A 14,893-nucleotide genomic window follows, 5' to 3' on the forward strand; every position below is an offset into this window, starting at 1 on the left:
AGAGACAGCACGAGCAGGGGAGGGGCAGAGAGAAAGGGAGACACAGAATCTGAAGCAGCCTCCAGGTTCTGAGCTGTCAGCACAGAGCCCGACGTGGGGCTCGGACTCACGAACTGTGAGATTACCACTTGAGCCAAAGTAGGACGTTAACTGACTGAGCCACCCGGGTGCCCCAATTCCATCTGCCTTTGAAGAGCCTCTATTATCACCCTTATCAAATTCATTCAACCATATTTTCCACCACGAATCTTCCTGTCTGGCCAAATGAGTACACGTTACAATAACTCGCAATGTTGGCCTCTGTTCACGTTGCTTGTCCGACCCAGAATGCTTTTCTCGTCTCACGAATTCAATTCAATCAAAATACTTTTGAGCATCTATTTTGTGTGAAACTGTATAAAGTTGTACTTTTAGAGAAGACATACATGTGAGCTAGTAATTATGATGCAGGGTAAACACAAAGTTCAATAACAAACATACGTGTAATGTATGAGAGGCAGCAGGAGGGAGAGTTTTCTCTCCCTTCGGGTAGGGAATGAAAGGGAGGAGAGTGAGCTGGAAGGTGTTCACAAAGGAAGGTAACTAGTATTTGGAAAGTTTTTGCTTTTGTTTTTTTAAGTTCACTTACTTAATTTGAGACAGAGAGTGCAAGCGGGGGAGGGGCAGAGAAAAAGGGAGAGGCAGAATCCCAAGCAGGCTCCATGCTCAGCACTGAGCCCGATGTGGGGCTCGATCTCCCGAACTGGAATGACCTGAGCTGACAGCCAGAGTCAGATGCTTAACTGACTGAGCCACCCAGGAGCTCCTGGAAGGGGTTTTAAAGGATAACAGGAGAAGGGCTGGCAGATAAAGGGCGAAAGGTTGGCAGGGAAAGGGAACAGCATAGTATGTATGGAGGCATAGTAGCACACAACCGCGGGCTGTTTTGGAGGGACTGACAAGTAATTCGGGGTTGCTGGAGGATAAACAGAGAAGGGGTGCAGCAGATTGTGAAGCTGGAGGTACAGGGGCCCCACCAGACTGAGTTCCTAAGGAGACAAGGCTGGGGGCAAGTACACAGCACCAACACCTCACTAGCGGATGAAAGGGCAGATGGTCAAATGTTGGCCATGTTAAGTAGGCTTTTTAAAAAACATAGAGCAGTCCATGCTTGTAATTACATACAAGGCACAAGACTTAAGTTCTATCTCATTACCCAAAGATAAGCTTTGCTACTTATATATCTTTTTTTGTATGTCTTTTCAGAACTTTTCTGTGTAAATACAAGCACACAGATACAGCCTTAAAAAGACTCTCTCTCTCTCGGATGGGATTGCACTATAAATACTCTTCTGCACCTTGCATTAAAAAAATGATCCCCCACAAAGAAAAGCCCAGGACCAGATGGCTTCACTGATGAATTCCACCAAATGTTTAAAGAATTAATACCAATCCTTCGCAAACTCTTCCAAAAAAACAGAAGATGACACACTTCCCAACTCATTCTGTAAGGCCAGTATTGCCTTGATACAAAATTAGACAAAGATACCATAAGAAAAAAAAATAAAACTCAAGACTAATATCCCTTGTCAATATAGATACAAAAGCCTCAACAAAATACCAGCAAACTGAATCCTGCCGCATATAAACAGGATTACAGGGGGTGCCTGGATGGCTCAGTCGGTTCAGTATCTGACTCAATCTCAGCTCAGGTCATGATCTCATGGTTTGTGAGACTGAGCCCCGTGTCGGACTCTGAGCTGACAGTGCAGAGCCTGCTTGGGATTCTCTCTCTGCCCCTCCCTGACTTGTGCTCATACATTCTCTCTAAAAATAAATAAATAAACATTAAAAAAAGGATTATACACCATGATCAAGTGGGATTTATCCCAGAAATACAAAGACGGTTTAACGTGTGAAAAATCAATGTAATGCAACACGTTAATAAAATAAAGGACAATAACCGCATGATCATCTCAACAGATGCACAAAAAGCATTCGACAAAATCCAACACTCTTTCATTTTTTTTAATGTTTATTTTTGAGAGAGAGAAAGAAAGAGAGACAGAGTGCAAGAAGGGGAGGAGCTAAGAGAGAGGGAGACACAGAATCCGAAGCAGGCTCCAGGCTCTGAGCTGTCAGCACAGAGCTTGACGCAGGGCTTGGACCCACGAACCATGAGACCACGACTGGAGTTGAAGTCAGATGTTTAACTGACTGAGTCACCCAGGTGCCCCCCCAATGCTCTTTCATAATAAAAACACCCAATAAACTAGAAATAGAAGGGAACTTCCTTAACCTGATAAAGAGCATCTATGAAAAAGCCACAGCTAACATCACATTTAATGACAAGACTGAAAGCTTCCTCCCAAAGAGCAGGAACAGGACAAAGATGTCCCTCTCACCACTTCTATTCCATATTGTACTGGATGTTCTAGGCAAGGCAAGTAAGCAAGTAAAACAATTTCTGTTTTCAGATGAAATGGTCTTGTATACAGTTAACTCTAAGGAATACACAGACACAAAACTAAAAACAAGAACAAAACACAAAACTATTAGAGCTCATAAACAAGTTCAGCACGGATTCAAGATACAAGATAAATACATAAAAGTAAGTTGTATTTCTATACACTAGCAATAGACAATCCAGAAATTAAGAAAACAACTCCATTTACAAGAGCATCCAAAAGAACAAAATACCTAGGAATAAGTTTAATAAAAGAAGTATAAGATTTGTACACTGAAAACTACAAAACATCATTCAAAGAAATTTTTTAAAAAGACCTAAACCAGTGGAAAGACACCTTGTGTTCAGGAATTAGAAGACATAATGTTGTTAAGATGGCAATCCTCCCCAAACTAATCTACAAATTCAATGCAACGCCAATCAAAATTTCAACTGCTTTTTTGGGCCGAAATTAACAAGTTGAAAATTCATATTCAATTCATATAGAAATGCAAGGGAACCAAAATAGCCAAAACAATTTTGAAAAATAAGAACAAAGTTGAGGACTCACACTTCCCTGTTTCAAAGCTCACTACAAAGCTATAGTAATCAAGACCGTGGTATTAGCAGGGTGCCTGGGTGGCTCAGTCAGTTAAGCGTCTGACTTCGGCTCAGGTCATGATCTCACGGTCCGTGAGTTCAAGCCCTGTGTCGAGCTCTGTGCTGACAGCTCAGAGCCTGAAGCTTGCTTCAGAGATTATGTGTCTCTCTCTCACCTGCTTGCATTCTATCTCTCTCTTTCTCTCTTTCAAAAATAATAAACATTAAAAAAAAAAAAAGACTGTGGTGCTAGCATAAGGATAGACATATCTATCAATAGAACAGAACTGAGAATTCAGAAATGAGCCCATACGTCTACATTAATTGATTTTTTTTTAAGGGTGCCGAGGTAATTCAAAGGGAAAGAGTAGCCTTCAATAATTAGCGCTCAGACAATTGGGTAACCGGACCTGTACTTCACATCTTATACAAACATTAACTCAAAATGGAATGAAAACCTGAATGTAAGAGCTAAAATGATAAAACTCTTAGAAGAAAACAAAAGTGTAAATCTTCACATCTTTGGATTAGGCAACGGTGTCATATTTGTGACACCTAAGGCACAAGCAACCAAATTGAAAAGAGATAAATTGGACTTCATTAAAATTCAAAATTTTGTGCAAAATGACACTATCAAGAAAGTTAAAAAAAAAACCCCACATAATGGGAGAAAATATTTGCAAATTGTGAATCTAATAAGGATCTAGCAGCCAAAATAGAAAAGGACTCTTAGAGCTCAGCAGCAGTAAAAAGACAATCTAGTTTTAAAAAAGATTAGAAAAAGCAGACAAATGGCCAATAGGCACACGTAAAGATGTTCAACATCAAAAGTTTTTAAGGAAATGAAAATAAAACCACATGAGACAGCACTTCACATCTACCAGGATGAATATAATGAACAACAACAACAACAACAACATAGAAAAGAAAAAGTGCTGGCAAGGATATAGAGAAATTAGAATCCTCACACATTATTGGCGGGACTGTAAAATGGTACAGCCATCTTGGAAAACAGTTTGCCAGTTCTTTAAAAGTTAAACACAAAGTTACCGTATGACCCAGCAATTCCTCTCCTAGGTGTATGACCAGAAGAACTGGAAACAGGTATTCACACAAAAACTCATACTCGAATGTTCATTAATACATTATTCAAAATACTACTAAGCAGAAAGGACCCTGATGTCCATCAATGATGAATGCATAAACAAGATGTGGTCTATCATTATATAATGGGATGTCAGTCAGTCTTTAAAAGGAATAAGAGGGGCACCTGGGTGGCTCGGTCGGTTAAGCGGCCGACTTCGGCTCAGGTCACGATCTCGCGGTCTGTGGGTTCGAGCCCCGCGTCGGACTCTGTGCTGACAGCTCAGAGCCTGGAGCCTGTTTCGGATTCTGTGTCTCCCTCTCTCTCTGACCCTCCCCCATTCATGCTCTGTCTCTGTCTCAAAAATAAATAAATGTTTAAAAAAAAAAATAAAAGGAATAAGATTCATATACACGTTACAACACAGATAAACCCTGAAGACATCATGCTAAGTGAAATAAGACAGACACAAAAGGACAGATAGAGGATTCCACTTCTACGAGGAACCTGGAATAGGCAAATTCACAGAGAAAGAAAGTAGAATGGAGTTTACCAGGGGCTGGAGGAGAGGAAATGGAGAGTGACCATTTAATGGATGCAAGTTTCTCTCTGGGATATTGAAAAAGTTCTGGAGATGGATGGTGGTGATGATTGTACAACATGGTGGATATATTTAATATCACTGAACTGGGTACTTAAAAATGGTTAAGGGGCGCCTGGGTGGCTCAATTGGTTAAGCATCTGACTTGTGGTTTCGGCTTAGGTAATAATCTGACTCTTGGTTTCATGAGTTCAAGCCCCGCGTCAGGCTCTGTGTTGGCAGCACGGAGCCTGCTTGGGATTCTCTCCCATTTCCTCTCTCTCTCTGCCTTTCCCCAACTCGTGCTATCTCTCACTCAAAATAAATAAACTTTATTATTACTTTTTTAACGTTTATTTTTGAGAGAGAGAGAGAGACACACACACAGAGTGTGAGCGGGGAGGGGCACAGAGAGAGAGACGGAGACACAAAATCTGAAGTGGGCTCCAGGCTTTTAGCTGTCAGCACAGAGCCCGATGTGAGGCTCGAACTCACAAATGGTGAGATCATGACCTGAGCTGAAGTCGGACGCTTAACTAACTGAGCCAGCCAGGTGCCCCAATAAAGAAACTTTAAAAAATTTTAATAAAAAATAGTTAAAATGATTAAATTTTATGTTACATCTATTTTACCACAATAAAAATACATACATTATTACCTGAAGAGTGTCTAGTAAGGTGTTATTGATAAACTTTTAAAAATTAGCTTTATTCCAAGCCAAATAGTAGAATTAAGCATAGTAATAGCTAAAAGTGTTTCCTAACCCATTCTGAACTTCAGAATGATTTGAGGAGCTTTTTGGAAACTAAACACATCTGGACCCAGAAAAAGGGAAAGAAAGAAAGAAATTAAGGATTATCCATGCCACAACATGGGTGAACCTTGAAAATCCTGAAAAGAATTCAGACACAAAAGGTCACATATTGTAGGATTCTACTTATATGAAAGGCCCAGTATAGGCAGATCTATGACAAAAAGTTGGTCAGTGGCTGCCTAGGGCTAGATGGAGAGGGGAATGGGGGAGTCACTGCTCATGGATCTCACTGGGGTGACAAGAATGTTCTGGAATTAGATAGTGGTGACAACTGCACAACCTGTGAACAAGAAACCAATGAAAAGCACACTTGAAAATGGCAAACTGTCTAGCTTGTGAATGATATCTCAGTAAAAAACACCACAGCAACAAAACAGAACAGTGAGCCATTTTAAGAAGTGTAAGACATATAAAAACGTCTAAAGAATGATACCACTAACATCTATCTATGTACCCATCAGGAGCTGAAGAGCTAAGGCCTTACCGATGCTGCTCCTCCCGTCACACGGTCCAAATATACCCCCTCTTCCCAGAAAGGAGGCGTGATTTTGAATTTCACCCTGAGGTCCCACTTTTTAATGAAATATCCCAATGACTCTGAGCTCTCCCTTTTCTGAACTTTTTTTTTTTAAGAGTATTTATTTTGAGAGAGAGCGAAAGAGCACCCAAGTAGGGGAAGGGCAGAGAGAGAGAAGGAGAGAAGTCCAAGCAGGCTTTGCACTGTCAGCGTGGAGCCTGATGTGGGGCTCGAACTCATGAACCATGAGATCATGACCTGAGCTAAATTCGAACTGACTTAACTGACTGGGCCACCTTTTTTTTTTTTTTAACCCTTCTTTCCCGGCGCCTCCCCCAAACAGTTACCCCTGAAACTAGAGGGCAGGAATCAATCTCATACTTCCTCCCACGGTTCCAGGAGAAGGCTCAATCCATGCCACCCACTCCCAATAAACAGCTGCTGACAGATTATTATTTTTTAAAAGATCCTTTCCTCGGGGCGCTTGGGTGGCTCAGTCGGTTAAGTGTCCGACTTTGGCCCAGGTCATGATCTTGTGGTTCACGAGTTCGAGCCCCGCGTCGGGCTCTGTGCTGACAGCTCGGAGCCTGGAGCCTGCTTCCAAATTCTGTGTCTCCCTCTCTCTCTGACCCTCCCCCCATTCATGCTCTGTCTCTCTCTGTCTCAAAAATAAATAAATGTTAAAAAAAAAATTGAAAAAAAAATAATAAAAAATAAATAAAAATAAAAGATCCTTTCCTCTCATCTTCTGTTCTTTCCTTTGGTAATCTGGCAGTCACGCCTTTCTCTCCCAAGTAGAAAAGCAGTGCTGGTATTGAGCCACGTACACTCTGGAAATGCTCAATTCACTATCCCTAGAGACTGCAGTGCGAAATTGTTCTTCCTGTTACTAGAGGGCATTGGCTCTGGCAGGGCATGCTGCAGGGAAGCTGAATCCTAAAACCAAGAGGGAGCGGTAGACCCAGGGTTAGGCTGAAAACAGGTCAGAGGCCGGGTTTTCCATATTTTGGCTACCCAAAGAAACAAAGACCCCGGGGCCTTTCCCGAAACCCCCTCTCTGAAGTACTTGTAGGCCTCTGTTTCTATAGCAACTCCCTCTATGAAAATGCCAAGCCTTTTAAATAACCTCCCCATTCAACCTCATAATATTCCTGTGAAGTATGGCTGAGGAGGGATTGTTATCCTCTATGCATTTTACAAAAGCTCAGGAGAGGGACACCACCTATCGAAGGTCACGCAGCCCAGAGCAGCATGTTATGCCAAGTTGAGAGCCTCTTTACAGCTTCTACTGTGCCAGATTGAGAGGCAGTTTAGCGGCAATCTGGCAGAGAATGAAACTGGTGTGGGGGATGGATTCTCTGGTGAATGAGAAATGTGAGCCCCTGGGGTACACTACAGAAAAGCCTAAGCAACAATGAAAGAAGGCTGGCCCATGTCCCAGGATCTAAAAACCACCAGGCCAGGCCTTGACAACATCACCCACCTGCCTTAGAAGAAGACAGGGAAGAGGACTTTTAAAAGTAACGTCCCCTGCACCTTCCGTTTCTCTTATCTTTTAGTTTGTTCGTGGTGGAAAGACAGGTCTCGAGGTGCCACCGAGGGTACTTCCTATCGCAGAGTCAGCATCTGCGCATTAATAAATCTCTGCTGGAGTGGCCAAAATGAAGAAATCAGGAGACTATAGATGCTGGAGAGGATGTGGAGAAACAGGAACCCTCTTGCACTGTTGGTGGGAATGCAAATTGGTGCAGCCGCTCTGGAAAGCAGTGTGGAGGTTCCTCAGAAAATTAAAAATAGACCTACCCTATGACCCAGCAATAGCACTGCTAGGAATTTATCCAAGGGATACAGGAGTACTGATGCATAGGGGCACCTGTACCCCAATGTTTATAGCGGCACTCTCAACAATAGCCAAATTATGGAAAGAGCCTAAATGTCCATCAACTGATGAATGGATAAAGAAATTGTGGTTTATATACACAATGGAATACTACGTGGCAATGAGAAAAAATGAAATATGGCCTTTTGTAGCAACATGGATGGAACTGGAGAGTGTGATGCTAAGTGAAATAAGCCATACAGAGAAAGACAGATACCATATGGTTTCACTCTTATGTGGATCCTGAGAAACATAACAGAAACCCATGGGGGAGGGGAAGGAAAAAAAAAAAAAAGAGGTTAGAGTGGGAGAGAGCCAAAGCATTAGAGACTGTTAAAAACTGAGAACAAACTGAGGGTTGATGGGGGGTGGGAGGGAGGGCAGGGTGGGTGATGGGTATTGAGGAGGGCACCTTTTGGGATGAGCACTGGGTGTTGTATGGAAACCAATTTGACAGTAAATTTCATATATTAAAAAAAAATAAATAAAAATAAAAAAAAATAAAAAATAAATCTCTGCTGCCTGATTAATGAACAAATGCTTGTATGTGCGAGGTGAGGGACAAGAGGGAAAGGCAAAAGAAAAGGAAGACAGTAAGACACTGAAACTGTTGGCTTTGGTTGAAGAAAAACCAAGAGGCAGCTAAGATCCTGAATTAGTAAGAGCTGGCGAGGAAAGTAGGGATCTTCAGTGAATTTTAAAACTACAGCTTTATAGGTATATGGGCTTTATTAAGAATGTTTTAAATGTGAAGTAGAAATTTCATAATGAATCGTACTGAACACTGCACACAGAATAGTTTATCAGCACTCCTTTCCAAATATTTACATCCTAGATCTTCATCAAGTAGAAAAACAAGGTATTTTTTTCTATTCAAAGAGAAACAAACATATAAGCCACACTAAATTTCCTGAAATGAAGAGGAATCCTCCATACTTCAAGTAGCGAGTTGTATTACAATAAAACACACTTTTTGTTAAAATAATTATTTACATAAACTTAATTTATATGCAGTTTTTCATAACTGCATATTTAGCATAAAACAAGATGGTGTTTGAACTAACACAAGTTCTCGAAGCTTAGGAATCTCCCTTTTGACACTGGTCCGTGTGGTGCTTATATGAGAAACAGAACAGTATATATCAGGGGTCAGCAAATTTGACTTGTAAAGAGCCACACAGTAAATACTGTAGGCTCTGTGGGCCATACAGTCAACTCAACCCTGTCCCTGTGGTGCAAAAGTAACCTCAGACAATATGTAAACAAGTAAGAGTGGCTGTGTTTCAATAAAACTTTATTTATGGACAAGGAAATTTAAACTTCATGTAATTTTCACACATCACAATATATTGTGACTTTTGACTTTTCCGTAACCATTTACAAATGTACAAACCCTTGTGAACTCACGGGCCACACAACAACAAATGGCAGAGATGACCTGACCCATGGGACATAGGCGATTGATCCCTGTTATACGCTAACACCAGTTCCAGACCTAGGCCAGACTGGCTGCATAGGAATTATGTGAGTAGCTTTTTAAAAAAATGCAAATTCACAAGTCCCACCCCAGAGGTTCTGATGCAGTAAGCTGCAGAGGAATCTGTGCTCACCAGGATTTTGGGAACCACCAGGTCACCTCCCAGGTCCCTAAAACAGTGGGGTTTCAAAACACTTGCCTTAAAACACTTAGGTTCTCCTGCTTCAACTGCTCCTACCTCGCTGTATGGCCTGGACTGCATCTCTCTGGATCCGATTTTCCTTGTCTATAATATGAGAGAGAGGGCTGCCTGATGGGCGTGCCCAGGTCCTTTCCTGCTCTGACATCTGTGACTCTGATTTAGAAAATATGCAGAAGCATCCAAGATTAAGTACCACAAAGCAGCAAACCATACTTTGGAGGGGAAAGCCTATTATTATTTATTCTTTCACATTACATCTTGGTGGAACTCTCCTGAATTGGTTATTTTGCTCCTTCATGGGATACTCTGTCAAGTTCAGGGTCAACAGCATTTGATACCATCTTGAGAACTACACTTATGTGGGCAGGGGGCAGCATGGAGCAGCCCCACGGCACAGCTGCCCACAGGCCGCATTCCCCTGCCCTATCTGCCAGGCTTTTAGACCCTCTTCTCGGCAGGACAGAGAATACAAGAGAGAAAATGAAGCGGCCTGACTGGTGATGGGCTAACTAAAACAATATATATATTTAAAGCATGCCCCATGCATGGCTAATAAAATCTCAGTAATCATCATTAAACTGCTGATGAGAATCCAGAAAAGGAGATTCGTCCCTTGTTCAAACACTGGATTCTTCAAAGCCCAGGATGAGTGGAAAGGAAAAGCAGGCGTTGGATTCTTACAAGAATACTTCTTAAGCAAGAATAACTTGGTGTCCATGCAGTCCAATAATATTTTACCTAATCTGTCTTAAATTAGATCTTTGTGAAGTAAACGAGTTAAAAGGAAAACTGAAATTGAATTGTGGTTTACTGCCCAAGGGGAAATATCAGTTTATAAAAACAGCCACTGAATGCGTTTGAACACAAGGCCCATTAAGAGCAGTGGAACAGCTCTTAACGAGTTATGGCATGGAGAATTAATAAATATGTCATTCGGGCATAAAATGAACCTTCTGAAAAGCACAGGCTTTTCATTTCCAATTAGCAACATGGGGCTTGGAGCGCAGGATATGGAGGAGCTTCACCACTGCTAATTCAGGGTAAGATGTATCCTCTTCCGGGTCTACGATAAGGGAAAGGGACACTGTGTAAGACCAGGTACGAGCCCATTCCTACACACGCCACAAAAATCCTAGCATACTGCAAATGCAATACAATAAATCTACACAGTTACCAAAGCACTGCAGTGCAGCCAACTTATTAGCATTTCCTCACCTTCACCCCAGGATCAGATTAACTTTTTTAATCACACAAAAAGTATAGATTGAAAGGACATTACAGAGAAGAGTGCTCAACACAGGGTGGACCATATCACAGAACAGAAAGCTTCTTAGAGAGACAGGTTTAGTACCCAGCCCCTGGTTTGCTGTGGGACACACGGCTCAGGAGAGTGGCTCTCCACTCAACCAAGTTCTCCCTCTCCTGTGAGGTCATCATCTCAATTAAGGCAAAGGTAACCTGCAGGTACCTGATGACCTTCTGGCTGTAATGAACACTGAGGGGCCCAGAGATTGAGCCAACAAGAAGGCAGCTGGAAACCAATGTCCTTTGAGTCTATCTAGCTAGAGCTGTTACTGACACTGACTTATGACTGTCTCCCAGAGTTTGGGCCGTAGATCTTAACTGTTTTGATCTCTGGCACTGCCCAACCCTCTTGTTTTTAGCTGCCTTCTCTAGCCTTCAATTCTTGCCTGCCTAAACCTAACATATATACCTTATTCTCCCAGACCTATGTACCTCTTCTGTACCAGGCAAGGGGCCAGTTTGACTTACAGTAGTTGTTAGCTCTTCCTGCCTAACTCAAACTGTTAATTCCGGTAACTTCTACCAGGGGCAAATCCTCTCTGCCTATTGCTTTCAGAATGTGCATGCACAGAGTGGTCTTCTATCAGATAATAATACAAATACAGCTGATCTGCAGGGCAGCTACAGCAGTAGTAAGGGCAGGAGTCAGGTATCCACTGGTCAACGGTGGTTTGGCATTTGACTTCTAGCTATAGAGCCAATATGGCAGGCAACAAGCAAATGTCCTCTCAAAGTTTCCCTGCTTTATTTTTTTTTTTAATTTTTTTTAACGTTTATTTATTTTTGAGACAGAGAGAGACAGAGCATGAACGGGGGAGGGGCAGAGAGAGAGGGAGACACAGAATCTGAAGCAGGCTCCAGGGTCTGAGCTGGCAGCACAGAGCCCGACGCGGGGCTCGAACTCATGGACCGCGAGATCGTGACCTGAGCCGAAGTCGGACGCTCAACCAACTGAGCCATCCAGGCGCCCCAAAGTTTCCCTGCTTTAATAAAGGAAAATATAATGCTGAATCTAAATAGGTTCTAGGGGCGCCTGGGTGGCTCAGTCAGTTAAGCATCCGACTCTGGCTCAGGTCATGATCTCACAGTTCGTGGGTTCGAGCCCCACGTCGGGCTCTGTGCTGACAGCTTGGAGCCTGGAGCCTGCTTCTGTGTCTCCCTCTCTCTCTGCCCCTCCCCTGCTCGTTTCCTATTTCTCTCTCTCTCTCTCAAAAATAAACAAATAATCTTTAAAAAAATAAAAAAATAAACAGATTCTACTTCAGACCAGGAAGGTGTTCAGAAGTAAATGGCCTGTACTGTCAAAACAACTACCTCATGTTGAAAAGAGTCCAGATGCCTTTCTTAATCCCAATCTGCTTAGTGGGCCCCTCAGGTGAAATCACAACTTTAGTCCCAGTATGCCTCAGGAAAGGCTCCAGCAAAGGCACAGCTGGCCTGAATTTCTTCAGTACCTGTGTCCTGGTACTAAGCTGCCTTTAGAAATACTGAACTCAAGCAGGACATGAGACACGGACAAATTCTGATTAGGCTTGTACTTCTGTTTGAACTATGAATATTTAGAGGCCTCATCTTCCAAGTCTCTATTCCACTACCCTGAGGATTGAGCAAGAGAGACCTCTAAATCCCAAATTTATGTTTTTATTGCTTTGGGTCATTGATAGCTATACCATGAACTTACCTGAAGAGTAACAGTGAATACGCATTAAGCATTTACTATGTGGCAGGCACCCTACTAAGATGCCTATACAGTATCTGTCACCCAGCAATGGGTAGGTACTATTTTACAGATGATGAAATTGAGGTGGAAAGGTCAAGTAACTTTCCCAAGACCGCATAATTATTCATTAAGTGGCAAAACTTAAAATCGAACTGCGGCAGCGATTTGACTCCAGAGTCTCTGATCTTAATTGTCATACCGTACGGCAATTTTAAAAAGCTTCAAAAAAATCTAACTCCTCACTTTACAGACAAGAAAGCAAGCAGAGAGAGAGCTCTGTGCACACTGACACCACAGAGCTGAGGTTTACCAGGTCCCAGGTCTCCCGGCGCCTGGTCCTGAATGCTTTTCACCACCCCAAGTCATCTAGTCCAATCCTTGGGTCAACGAAGGAATCTCTCTTGCTTAATACCTTTAACTCCGGCAAAAAGCAAAGCCCCTGCTTGTGCCTCAGAGATCACAGCAGCTGGTTATGGTCTTTCCCCCAAATTAAGCCAGATGAAGGCAATGCTGGTGCCACATCTATCTCTGGGTTTGCTGTTTTCCAGGTGCTTCTGTATACACTTTCTCATTCGGTTTGACCTTGTAACCTCGTGCCCTCCAACCCACAATGGGAGCAGCTGACACCCTTCCTGCCCATATCCTGGTCGTAGGAAGCCATACCTGGCACAACAGCAGTGCTGTGTACCTGCTCCAGCGCTGAGCCAGCATGATGCTGCTCCCCAAGGCCGGGCAGCTCCGAACCTCCTACATGGCCTCTCTTCCTCACTGCCCTTCAAGAGGAGGTGGCCTTTGATCTTCTTCCTCCTTACCCTCTTAGGGGACACAGACTGCAGCTGCTCTGGGGTAAAGCAAAATGCATGCTTATTATGTAAAGTGTATTAACCCCTCTAGTCACTGTATTCGTATTCCAGAATATTCTATATTCTCGCTCTCTTCTTTCTTAGAAAGCAGCAGAGAGGTTTCTATAGAGGCTTTGATACAACAAAGAGCTGGATTCAAGACCTAGCTCTGTTGCTTATTAGCTGTCAGGCCCTTTGTCAACTTATTTAGGTTGCTAAGACTCAGGTTTCTCACTGATAAAACAGGGATAATGACCGACACTAGCTACTTTATCAGGTTGTGAGAATGAAATACAGAGTCACAAAAAGTACTTACTACGGTACCCGGCACAGAATAAACACACAATAAACGTGACTATGATGCTGCCACTGCCACTCCTGCTCCTTGGCTACAAACACGGGCTGGCCGTCAGGAGACTTGAAGGGCATGGGGCGCCTGGAGGGCTCCGTCAGCTAAGCATCTAACTCTTGATTCTGGCTCAGGTCGTGATCTCACAGTTCACAAGTTCGAGCCCCACACTCAGCTCCGCACCGTCAGTGCAGAGCCTCCTTGAGATTTTCTCTCTACCTCTCCCTCTGCTCCTTCCCCATGCTAGTGTGTGCACGCACATGCACACGCACGTTCTCTGTCTCTCAAGTAAATACATAAACTTTAAAAAAAAAACGGGAAGGGTGCCTGGGTGGCTCAGTCGGTTAAGCGTCCGGCCTCAGCTCAGGTCACGATCTCATGCTTCGTGGGTTCGAGCCCCATGCCAGGCTCTGTGCTGTCGGCACAGAGCCTGCTCTTCGGATTCTGTGTCTCCCTCTCTCTCTGCCCTATCCTGCTCCCACTCTGTCTTGCTCTCCCTCACTCTCTCTCTCAAAAATAAACATTAAAAAAAAAAAAAGGAGAGTCTAAGGACTAACATTCACATTAGTTGGTATTCACACACTTGGCAGAAGCCAGTAGGACAAGGTAGAGCAATTCTCCAGAGTCACTAGGAGACACCTGTATGGTTTCACTGGTTCAAAACAGGCCCCAGGGCTTAGGTCAAACCTAGGAACTCTGGAAGGAGGAGAAAATAAAAGCTGCCTAGTATGCACACACTGGGATCCAACCTGCCTTTCCACCTTTGGCTCCTGTCATAGCCAAAGTAGTGCTCTAGTCACAAGTAAACTCACGGTGTGAAACAATTCAGCCTTTCCTATGCCTCTCTGCCTTTTCATGCACCGGTCTTTATACCCAAACTTACTCTTTCTTCTCTTCTCCAACAGGTGGATTTTTTAAAACCATTATTTTATATGGTATACGTTAAGGTCCAGCTTAACTATCACCTTCTCTCTGAAGATGGCCCCATTCCACTGTCTCAAACAGAATTATCCTTCCTTCCTGTGTGTCTCCACTCCGCACCTACTCCTGTTAGAGCAGTTAATGTGGTACTGTCGCTTTTGTTTACACATCTCTGTCT

General features: G+C 43.1%; 1 protein-coding gene across 9 annotated transcripts in view; it reads right to left on the reverse strand.

The window, feature by feature from the left end:
* The window catches only part of SCN8A (sodium voltage-gated channel alpha subunit 8), a 177,792-nt gene that overhangs the window by 96,855 nt on the left and 66,044 nt on the right, over window positions 1–14,893 (reverse strand). The gene's annotated exons all lie outside the window — the stretch shown is intronic.

This window comes from Panthera pardus, unplaced genomic scaffold, assembly GCF_024362965.1.
Source record: "Panthera pardus isolate Hobbes unplaced genomic scaffold, ASM2436296v1 HiC_scaffold_6, whole genome shotgun sequence".
Taxonomy (NCBI): Eukaryota; Metazoa; Chordata; class Mammalia; order Carnivora; family Felidae; genus Panthera; species Panthera pardus.